The sequence below is a fragment of the Pinus tabuliformis genome, chromosome 6 (genome assembly GCF_031772625.1).
Source record: "Pinus tabuliformis cultivar Carrire ecotype Pingquan chromosome 6, CPIR1, whole genome shotgun sequence".
NCBI lineage: Eukaryota > Viridiplantae > Streptophyta > Pinopsida > Pinales > Pinaceae > Pinus > Pinus tabuliformis.
Genome location: NC_142292.1, coordinates 1,674,598,399 through 1,674,610,607, shown reverse-complemented (window position 1 = coordinate 1,674,610,607; position 12,209 = coordinate 1,674,598,399).

Below are 12,209 nucleotides of genomic sequence, written 5' to 3'. Positions count from 1 at the left end.
GATGATTCTACGACATGGATGTGAGCAACAATTTCAGTAGAAGACTCTCCTGTCGGGGAATCAGGTAAATTTATTACAGGAGAAGAATTCTTTTAAGATTTTATCTTACTTTTAGTGCTAACTGAACCAATCATACCATCAGTATCATGAGACCCTAAAGGAGTTATAGTTATTTGACCGTGTTTTGGAAGATAAGGGATTTTTTCATGTAAAGTACCTCACTATGTATAGACGAGGTCAAGGTACTGAGCTTGAGAAATGACTTGCTCTTCAGTAACAACTCCTCCCTTAGCTACATCTTCAGTGACTTTAGGTAACAATGATTTAATGAAGCATTCAGCTAAAATTTGATCCGGAATGAAAACTTTCAGTAAACGCCTTCTACATCGCCATTCGTGAATATGATAAAAAATATATGTGGATGTGGATTGTTTTAGTGAAGTTAACAGTTCCGTGCCATTTTTGTATCTGACAGGCAATTGAAAATGAGATAAGAAAGCAGTGGCTAACTGATTGAAATTATAAAAAGACGCTCATGGTAACTCAATGTACCATTTGGTGGCAAGACCAATAAGAATTTGTTGAAAAAGACACAATTGAATTGAATCATCAATGATGGAATTAGATGCACACCAGAGGTGATAAGTCATAACATGATTTGATGGATCCTTTCCTGACTTACCCTCAAATTTTGGGATATCACTAGGCAACTTACTAGGCATTGGCGACCAATACGGAAGATAGTAAATCGGATCATTCGTAAGGCGCGACAAATCAGGTAAATCCAAATTTTCAATAAATTGTAGCTAACGGTTAGGTTTGAGAAACCTTGAGTAGCGAGACTAGTTCCAGGAGGAGGATATCCAGGATAACTAGGAATCGGATTTGCATTAGGAATGTTATAACCTCCTGGGAAAGTAGTATTAACCGGACTAAACTAGGGTTGTTGAGGGTGTTAATAAGTATAGCCAGGATATGGTTGATACTAATAAATTGGGTTTTTTACACTAGGACCGAATTGATACTGTCCTGGTACGGTTGATACATAAATTGTGGTTGACTTGTGGCAATTGTAGCAATCGTACTAGCTTGTCCTATAGGCATTTGGACTGAAGTCTAAACTGTAGGTCTTGACTGTGGGACAGAGACTTGAGGAATTTGCTCTGATGCAAGGGTAGTAGAAACCGGAGCTGTTGATACTCCAAAAATAGGTGTTGTAGGTTGAACAAAAGTTGCAGTAGTTGCAGCAGTTTGAGGTGGACTACGAGGTGAGCTAGGCCCAGGCTACTGAACTGTACTAGATGCAGGGGTTTGAATAGTAGGCTGGACAAGTTGCTAGGTGGAACCAGAAACCAAAGGTTGTACGGTTGATTAAGTAACTGCACATTAGGCTGCAAAGTTTTTTGAGTTTGAGACAGATCCCACACCATGTTCATTCCGGAGTATGGACCCACAAAAGCTTGTGCATATGGAGGACTATAACCTGGTTGAACATAGTGCTAATAATTAAGGGGTACATATCCATCTCCTTGAAAAAATGGTTTACTAGAAGGTGGTTGGGAACCTTGAGTTGGGTACTAACCTTGGGGTTGATAACCCTGAGGCACATACTAAAACTGGGGTTGACCTTGAGGTATGTACTGAAACTGGGGTTGACATTGAGGTATGTACTGAGTCTGAGGTTGACCTTGGGGTATGTACAGTCCTAAAGGTTGATAAAATTGAAGAAGCCCTTCAGGCAGTAACTGACTACCTTGGGGTTGCCCCCTAGGTGGTAACTGACTACCTTGGGGTTGCCCCCTAGGCGGTAACTGACTACCTTGAGGTTGCCCCCCAGGCGATAACTGACTACCTTGAGGTTGAGGATTTGGAATACTACCAGACATCATAAGGATTTGTTTTGCGTTCAACGCTTGAGTTCCATTACTTCCAGATGATAACACTGGTTCAATCGGTCAAGGAGATGCTCCAAAAAAAGTACCAGAGAGTGACTGGTACCCCGAAGCAATAGGAGGACCGCCAGATAAAAATGTTTCCAATGTTTGGGAAAACATGGATGACTGTCTTGACATAACCGATGAAGGATAATAACCTCTTGGTGTAGGATGAAAAGGAATTAAAGGTGGTGAAAAACTAAGACTCGGGTTTTCTAAAAAAATTGTCAATGAAACATACCAAGCATCACAACTAAAAGGATTGTAGAATATTGATTCCCGCTCCGTAAAATTTCAAATCTGTTGGTTTTCGGGAAGAGTTACATCTTCTTCTGGATTAACAAGTTCTTCAATAGAAATGAGGCCAGAAGGAATATTTTGAGTAATGATATTGCTTATCCTAGGTGAACCAGGATTACTAGAAGCTGGAGAAGAAAATCCTGAAGTTGGAGTAACAGCAGGTTCAGTGTCAGGCTCAGAAATTTCAGGTTCTTCAGCTAATTCACTAGAAGGAGAAATACTACCAGTAACTTCGGAAAATGAAATTGGCTCTTGAATAGACTCTGTTGTTTGTATTTGATAATCAGGATGAACAATTAAAGATGATTCTCTGGCTTTTGGTGATCCAACTCTACTGTCACTAGGTGATACAAGAGCTCATAGCCCTTCAAGCTGGCTTGGTGTATACTCAAGAGGTTTCCCCTGAAGTCTATGAGATTGTCTCAGTAATTCAACCACTACTAAATTAATTAAGCACACACAAACAAAGAAAATTTCAATAAAAACACTTAAAGTCTCTAAAGAAACAAACAATTGAATCGCATGCCTAAAAAATATAAGAGTTCAAACCAAACACAAATAGTAACTTCCCGTACAAAAAACACTAGTTGGTGATGAAATCCAACTTAGTAGAAGTTTAATACAGAAAGGGCGGTTGAAACAGTTACCCCAACAACCTGCTTAATGAAACATATTGGCACAAGTTTCTTCACAAAACCATCTCGAGTGAACAGAACCCCCCATAGAGTCCAAGTGAGTATAGTCAACGTCTGCTCTAGGTATAGTGAGACCCATCCATCACCGTCACCTTAGGAAATAATCTTAAGTTTATGGACACTAAGGTTACCAACAACAACAAATACAACTAGGGGAATAGTCTACAAGCCGATCTACGTGCAAGGGAAGAGTAACAAAGCTCAATCCCCTTGAAGGCTCCTCGACATGATCAATCTGAGGTTTCCCAACAAGTGACCCCAGGCTCCTTGACAATGGTTAATCTGAGGTTTACCATTTATAATACGTGCACATCTTCTATCTTTCCCAATGAAACAGACTTGATTGTCTCAAAGGTTCGGACATGATCTCGTGATTGACTCGTTTAAGAGAAGCTTCCCATAATGTATCAATTACAATTGGATTTATTTCCTACCATAAGATGTATCTACTTGTTTGTTTTAACTATCTTGGAGAGTTAATTACTCCCTACTCCAAGATACTATCCTAAGCTATATTGGTGATAAGAGCCCTAGAAATAAAAAAGATTACTAGATCAATTTTAATTCAGCGTTGCTTTTATGGGTTGTTCCTTAAGTCAATAGGTATGGAGATGAAACTTTGATGGTGTGAAGACTCGACTCCAAACACTAAAAAATGCACCTAAAATAATAAGCAATTCATTTTTCTTTCAATGAAATTCTAGCTAAAAGAAAGAGTTCGAGAATGCAATTCCTTAAGAAACAATTCTTTCTTTCAACATGGAAATGAAAAGAAAATCTTTTTTGTCTTTTTCAATAAGAACTCATAACGAGACTAATAGTGAATGCTCACAATAAATCCCTTTCCCTTTTCAAAACTCGAAACTACAAGAAAAACAATCTGATTCAAAAGAGATCTACAAGTTCTAGAAAAGCACTCAAAACTACCAAAACTAATTTTGAGATCTAAAAACTTTAAAATCTAAATTGAATAAAAGCTTCAATTCTTTTTGAGGACGTTTTACTTAGTTGTTCAGTAAACTAAGGATTCATTTGTTCAGAATAACAAGCCAATCAAAAAACATCCAAATATGTTTTCTTTTGTAAAAATCAAATTCAAAACTTATAACAAAGTTTGTTCAAATATTTGCAACGAGAAAACTGAATCTATTTCTCACAAAGGATAGATTTCACAACTAGGTCGGACTCGTCAAGAAGACAAAAAGACACGAGGGTGATCTAAGGTTTTCCAAGCTTCTGATCTTTGAGTCACTACAGAGACCAAGTGAAAATCACTCCAAGCATGCAAACTTCTAGAAAATAATCTAAAACAAAAATACTATCGAAACTCGCTCATAAGAGGTTTTTGACAGGAAAAATACAGATTTGGGTAGACACTAAAACTTCTAAATCAAACCTAAACCTAACTGGAAAAAGGTATTTTAGGTTTTTCAAAAACTTTTACAGGGTCCAAAGGCTCTTGAAGTAACAGGTGTGGTCCCGCTCTATTTACTAAAGGAAAGGTGCGGAGATGCCCGCACTATCTGTGAAGAGAAAGTGCGGTCCCCTGAAAACTTTGAAAAAACAAAAAATAATCCCAGATTTAAAAACTACCCAAACCAGTATACATCAATCAAAAACCAGAAACAAAAACAATTTTCTCAAGTCAAAACAAAGGAAAACCAAAAACCAAATTCATTTCCCCATTGGAGTCGCCAATTTGTTGGCCAGATAAATTGATCTTGCGAACAAGACTGATCTCCCTAGTATCAGAAGATAGTCTAGCAACAAATAGACAAACAAATCTATCTTTCTCTAGACATATGCAATTTACGAATAAAGACTATAAAGGTGTTAAGATCCTACCTTAGATCCAACGCTTCTTTGTTGTAGTCATCCCTCAATTGTTCGAAAGAGTTATCTTTAAGGACCTGCAATCTCAAACAAGCAAACATTAAATAGCACCTACATAGCAAATATAATAAATCATGTCTATTATGGTGATCAAGGAATCCATAAAATAAACCATAAATAAACAGCTTATTGAGAAAAAAAAACTTATTTGTATTAACTCTGCAGTAGAAGAACCTTACAACCTTTTTAGCCTTGATGTTGAACAAGCTCTTCCTGGGGTTTGAAATAGGAATTTCCTTTACTTTGACAAGCCTTGCACTCTTTCAAATGAGATCTTAGAGGTATGTAATCTCTCCTCATAAAAACTCAACTAAAGAAGAATAAGTTCCAGCAAAATTTCACCTCAAAAATATTCAGCTTCTAACCTCCCAAGTAACCAGCTGAATGCTTCATTTTATAGTGTAGAGGAGGAGGTTACATATCCATCTATGAAGGGGTAGAATCCTCCTTCAAAGGGATAAGCTCCTCACATCAAGGGGTTAGCTCCTTAAGGTATGGGATGCATGAACCTTAAGAGAGCGAACTTTCCACCTCAAGATTCCTTCCAGAAGCTTCTAGAAATGACTGAAAGTGAGTTTTTTGGAATGTACTCGTTCCTTTTTAACTTTTACAGGGGTCCACACCCATAACACAAAGATAGAGTGGTCAGGTGCACAGGGGACATTACCATTAGGTGTGGGACCACAGGTAATGCAAAGAGAAAGTGGGGAACCAGAGTTTTAAAGACTTTTGAGGGCTTTCTCTTATTTTCAAGCTTGATATGAAGAACTGAGGCTTTAGACTTGCAAAGGAGGAAAGTATGAGTGGTAATGGACTCACACAGATTGCATAATTTCAAGGTGACAATTTTTAGTGCAACACCTCCTCACATGCAACCTGTGACCTTTCACCTTCATTTTCTCCTAATTTCCATTATTTTCATAAGTAAATGTGCCAAAAATGTCGTTTTTCCTTTCCAAAGGCCTTTTCCATTGCCTTTGCAATTTCCTTAGCCATAAACATCCAAATGAACACCCCCTACGATGTCTTGCCCAAAATTCATCTTGGAATAAGTGTCCCATCAACTGTGGTTATTGTTTTTAAGTTTTATTACATGAAATTTTCACCAGGGTTGTTATAGTAAAGTTCTTCTAGAATATTTGTTATCACCTAAAAAGTGATTACCTAGCCATTTTCCATTAGGATAAATGAAATACACCATGTAGTATACGTTTTACATATTAAAATCCACTTTCACCTTAGGAAATAGTTTAAAGAACCACTTTCCCTAAGTTATTTTTATTTAACCACTTGAAAATAACCCAAAAAATTCATTTAATTAGTTTCATTTTATTTTCATATTTACCTATTTTGTGTAAAATTAAAAATATTGTTACCCTTCCATATTAATAATTAAATAAACCATTATTTATTTATTATTCCTTAATATTCACACATTTCTCCTATGAAACAATTATTAAATCACTATTTATTAATTACTTCTAACTCACCTTGACCATATCTCTTGTAAGGAATTAATAAATCACTTTTTATTAATTAATTATTTTCACCGTTTTTCTTAATTAAATCAATTAATCATTATTTTTTTGTTAGTTCACTAAATATATATTTTTGACCGTTCCATTAATATTGTCCTCTCTTAAATATAATAAAGTAGTCTTAAAATTTAGGTCTTCATTTGGTCTAATAATCTTTTTTGTGTTTGACTAGATCTAGATCTACCTTATCATTTTATTATAAATATAGAGGTTTTCCCCTCACTCTCTACAGATGATCATTATCATAATTGTCACATTGTTCTCATTACTCACAAGATATCGACATTGAGTTGAACCATCATTCTTTGTTTGACCATTTGAAACAAGAAAGAGAGAGAGAAAGAAACAACAGGAAGTGTCGGAACTCCAAAGAACCTTCCTATGGACGAGGACATTACAAAATAATGTCTATGTTCTACTCCTCCAGGTGTTTTCATCTATAATAAAAATCAATTTCTTTCCATTGGATTCCTTGTCTTTCCTTTTTGAATATATTTTTCGGTGTTTGTAAGTTCTTTTGTAGGGCTCGATGACATTGTCTTTGTAGATCTGAAAAGTATTGTTGAAGATCATAATTTTTTCTAGCACATTTCTTCTTGTTTTCATTTTTGTTAGGCTACATTGTCACCAATTGGGAAAGTATCTTTTTCGTTGATCTGCTAACAAAAATACTACTAACAATCTTTGCAGAGTGTTACTGGTGTAGTGCATTGGGAGTAACTAGAAACAAAGGATGCAACTAAAGTGTGATACCTGAAGCGAGATTAAATATACCTTGTAAGTGGTGTTATTCTACGAAAGTTTGGAAACTTCATGTTGAAGTAGATATTTGTCTATTGAGTATAGATTGCATTTCAATATGTATAAGTGAGATTTTGATGTTGGGATGCTTAATTAGATTGTCTTGAGCAAAGAGAATATAATGATGATTACTAAATAGTGAGGGTGATCCAAAATTATGATGAAACAGAAAAAAATACATATATAAGCATAAGAAAATAGATGCAGTAGAAATAAATCTTCATTTCATTAATATCAAAGAACTGAAAGATGCTTACAAGAAGAATGGAAATAAATTAGATCGAGCAATGTTATCTTATCTCTTAAAAGAGATGTGGTGGCTAAATTCCTATGAATTATGTTACAATGATGCTCAAAGGTATTTTTATTATTAAAAAACAAAGGGAAACCCTAAACAACCAAAACCCTAACCCAAGAGATGGAACACCAAGGGTTTGTGGGCCCTATTAAGGTTAGTTGGGCAACCAAATTCTTAGGGTCATAACTTGGCCATATGATCTCCATTTGGCACATATTATACATAATTAGAAAGATATATTTGAGTACTACTATATTTGTGGCAAGCACCTTCCTACAATTATGGGCTTGTTGCGGTCCTAAAAAAAACATAGTTTAGGGGGTTAAAACAATTCTGGAAGTTTGGGACTTGAAAAGATGCTAAAATTAGTAAATGATGTTATAATCAAAAGAAAATGATGAAACCAACTAGAGTTCTAGGTGGAATAGGTGGGTGGCCACCAATATCCACCTATATCAATCCTGCCCCCTTAGGAAGCAATGGTACCCATTGCGTGCAGAGCCTCCATGAGGTGAGGAAATTTCTATTGAACCTGGTCCCTCATGAACCACTTTCCCTAGTGAAGGAGTTGGCTTGCTTTGACAACTTGATATAGTTGGATCCTCTTCTAGTGAGTGTTCTTGACTTTGTTTCCATGATATTGTCAGTTGTGGCATGTTCAAGGCAGCTTGGGTTGAGCCCTATTCATGCCAACTGCTCAACAATGTCTGATGTGTCTAACTATGGGGGAAAGTATAGCCATAGCTCATCCACGTTGAATATTGGGTGTAGGCCAAGGAACATTGGACTGGTGAGCTTGATATAATTGTCCCCTATATCCTTAGTGATGGTGTAAGACCCATATCAGAGTGGGTGAATCTTACAATGGGTCCCAATAAACACTCCTTCTGCAAATGTAATCAAAAATTTTGGCCCACCTAGAACATGTGTGGTACCCAATGTTTATCATGGCGTTATTTATACTTAGCATTTTCTCTGACCAATATTTCATGGCCCTTCTGGTGGATGTGCTAAATGTGCTCAATGAAGTTGTTAGCCCTGTCAGCTCCAGACTGGACCTGAGCTGAATCTACCTAAGTAGCTGGAAATGGTATGGAGACAATAATGGGACATAATGGTTGGAATCTCAATCCCACCTGAAAGGGATGTGGTCAGTTGAGCTATGGAGAGCTCTGTTGTAGTTATGCGGTACATAGGGAAGGCTCTCATCCCATGTGTGTGGCTGCTTCAAGTTGTTCATGAACATGATATGCATGGTAATTATTTTGATGACCTATGTTTAGCCATTGATTTAGGGGTGGAAGGTCATGGACTTAGTGATCTTGGTATCCAACAACGACCAGAGGCTTGACTAGAATGTACTTAGGAACACGTTGTCCCAATCTCATATAATGGACTATGTGATCCCAAAGTGTACACGTAATCATTTAAATAAGATTTTGGATGTGTCTTATGTTGTGATAATCTTCTTCAAAGCTGCTAGAATGGCCATATTAGAAATATGTCGATGACCATGAAAAGACAGTTGTGGCTATGCCTAGTAGAAGGAAGGCTCGAAATGTAATCCATGGAGATGGATTCCCATGGTTTTCCAAGAGTAGGAAGGGGAGTATATAGGCCTTACTTTTTGATTTTACGTTTGGAAATGGTGCAACAAGTGTAAGAACTTATGTACTTCCCAACATCCTATTGAAGGTTTGGCCAATAAAAATACTTCTGCAGCACTACCACTATCTTCTTTACCCCAAAATGTCAAGCGACCAAACTAGAGTGCATCACCCAAATCATATTGGCACACTCACTTGAAGGAACACAAAGGTGTTCCAGGTAGCATAACTATGTGTCCTAGATGTGAAATTCTAGAATTTTTTTACCTTCCATGAGCATCTTCCATGTGGTGTTGTATTCTGGATCACTCTTGTAAGAATGTGGCCATTTTGAAGTATCATGTCCATAATATTCAAGCACAATGGTCAGCACTATGACAAACATTCGGCTCAGGTGGTATGCAATATTATTGGCGTTGTCCTTATTGTACTAGATGTTAAAATGGAACTACTGCACATATGTATACCATTTCTGATGGAAATCATTATGCAACTTTCCTTGATTTTGTATGAACTATAGGGATCGGTGTTCTGTGTGGATGATCATTTCATTCCCAAGAATGTAATGCTTCCATTGTCGACAGGTCTTCATAATGGAAGACATATCTTTTTAATAGGTGGGATACTTTCAGACTATGTATAAAAGTGTCTCACTAAGATATGCCACTTGATGCCCCTGTTGAGTAAGAATTGCCACGATAACATAGTCAGAGGCATCTCTCTGAATCTCAAATGGCTATTGTAGGTCTAGTAATGTGAGCATTGATGTAGAGTAGAGGTAATGATTCAACTTGGACAATGCCTTATGTTGGGATTCAAACTAGAAGAAGTTTTCTCTCACTCTGCCCTTGGTGACTTGAAACAAAGGCCAAGTGATATGAGAGAAACCCAACACAAACCTGCGATAAAAATTGGCAAGACCGAGAAAGTTGCATAGCTCTATTAGATTAGTTGAGGTTAACCAATATCAAATAACTTGTATCTTGGCTAGGTCCACATGTACACCTCGCTCATCAATGATGTACCCCAGATATTAAACCTGGGTCATACCATAAGTGCAATGCTCCAAATTGGCACACAACTTGTGCCGTCGCAAGGTTTGGAGGACTTGTCAAATAAGGTGGAGGTGTTCTTCCCAACTCTTGTTGAAGATGAATATGTCGTCCAAATACACTACCATGAATGAGTTGGTGAAGGGCTGCAAGAAGTCGTCCATCACCCTCATAAAGGTTGAGGTGGAATTCATCAACTGTAAGGCATGACCATCCATTTGAAAATTCTCTTCTTGTATTTGAAGGAAGTCTTCCACACATTAGAGGGTTTAATTAGCACATGGTGATATCCAAGGTTCAAATCAATCTTGCTGAAATATTTGTCACCCTTGAGCTGGTCCAGAAGGTCATGAGTATGTGGGATTGGATACCTATTATGTAAAATGATCTTATTCGACTCTCAATAGTCAATACAAAGCCTCGAGGTGTCGTCTTTATTCTGCACCAACATAATCAGGCTCCCACGGGGTAATGAACTTGGCCTGATGCACCCTTTTTGCAATAGCTCCTAAATCTCACTCTGAATTTCACCATTCTCTAAAAATAATCATCTATAGGTCAATCCATTGGGTAGCGACGCACCCGAGGTTAGATTGATGGAGTGTTTGACCTGCCAATGCAGGGGTGTAACATTCCTGGTTAAACACTCATGTAAAATATATAAATACCACGAATGATGGGACAAGTATTCCAAGCTAAATGTTGGTCAAAACATCCTAACGGGTGTTCATTTAGTTTTTTATGGCTAAGGAAATTGGAAAAGGAAATGGAAAAGCCTTTGGAAAGGAAAAATGGCATTTTTGGCACATTTATTTATGAAAATAATGGAAATTAGGAGAAAAAGGAGGTGAAAGGTCACAAGTTGCATGTGAGGAGGAAATTGAAGGAAAATAATAAAAAATGAATAAAATAGAGGCCTTATTGATAAAATGGCTGATGACGATCAATGGGGAGGCTTGATCAGTTTAATTTTGGAGTTCTTTTCTATTCTCTCTCTCTCTCTTAGTCTTGGGCACTTAGAGTTTCTTGGTTCACTTTGGCATTAGAGCAAGAATGGAAAAGAAGGAAAGAGGAAGTAAATATCAAGTAGGGAAAGGCAAGATCAAGTAACTACAACAGGCTTCGTTAGAGGTATCAACTTGCATGTTTATTTTCCTTTCTAGATTTGGCATGCACGGTATTGCATGTGGTTATTTTCTATCATGGAATGGATTTTTCGTAGTGTGGCAGTGTCCTTTAGCCTGGCTTTGCCATTTCCTGACAACTTTGATGAGATGGTTTCTCATATTCGGTTAATATGGGATGGCTGAATGGATTCGAAGTCGAGTGGGGTGGATTTTCGAAATGACAAATAGATGACCTAGTGGTCTTTAAATTGGACTATGGATCATGGTAAAGCCACTAGCCTAGTGACCCCTAAGCCAGGTTGTGGGTTGCAATAAAGCTAGGATTGTGGGCCTCGGTGGTCCTAGGAATCCTTGCGAGTGAATGGCAGGAGATATCGTAAAGCCATGAGGTGGATCCCTCTCCGTTGGGCCTAGTAGTCTCGAGATGGGATGTACGGTAAAGCCAGGAGAGTGTGTCTTGGTGTATGGCCTAGTGATCCCTGGATTAGACTGTGGACTATGATAAAGCCTGAGAGACTCGGAGGCACTCAAATTCCTCATGGTGTAGGTGGAGAACTCCGGTGGCATCCATGCTTGGAATATAGCATGGGGGTGATTGGCTCAAGAGAGACTTGGCTCAACCAATGTATGGTCAAGTGGAATGTGGTAGTCCCATATCCGATTGGTTTATTGCATTCATTAGTGATAAATTCATTCCCTTTATTTTCATGTTGTAACAACCTTGGTGAAAATTTAATGTAACAAAAGTTAATAAAGGAAAAATAAGACCATGGTTAAGGGACATGTATTCCAAGTTGAATGTTGGGTAAATATATCCTAGCGGGAATCACTCGATATGTGTTTTGGATAAGGAAAATTGGCAAAGGCTAAGGCTAAGAAATTACAAGGTAGAAAGGAATTTTTGGCACATTTATTTGTGGAAACAAAGGAAAATGGGAGAAAAGGAAGGTAAAAGGTCATAAGT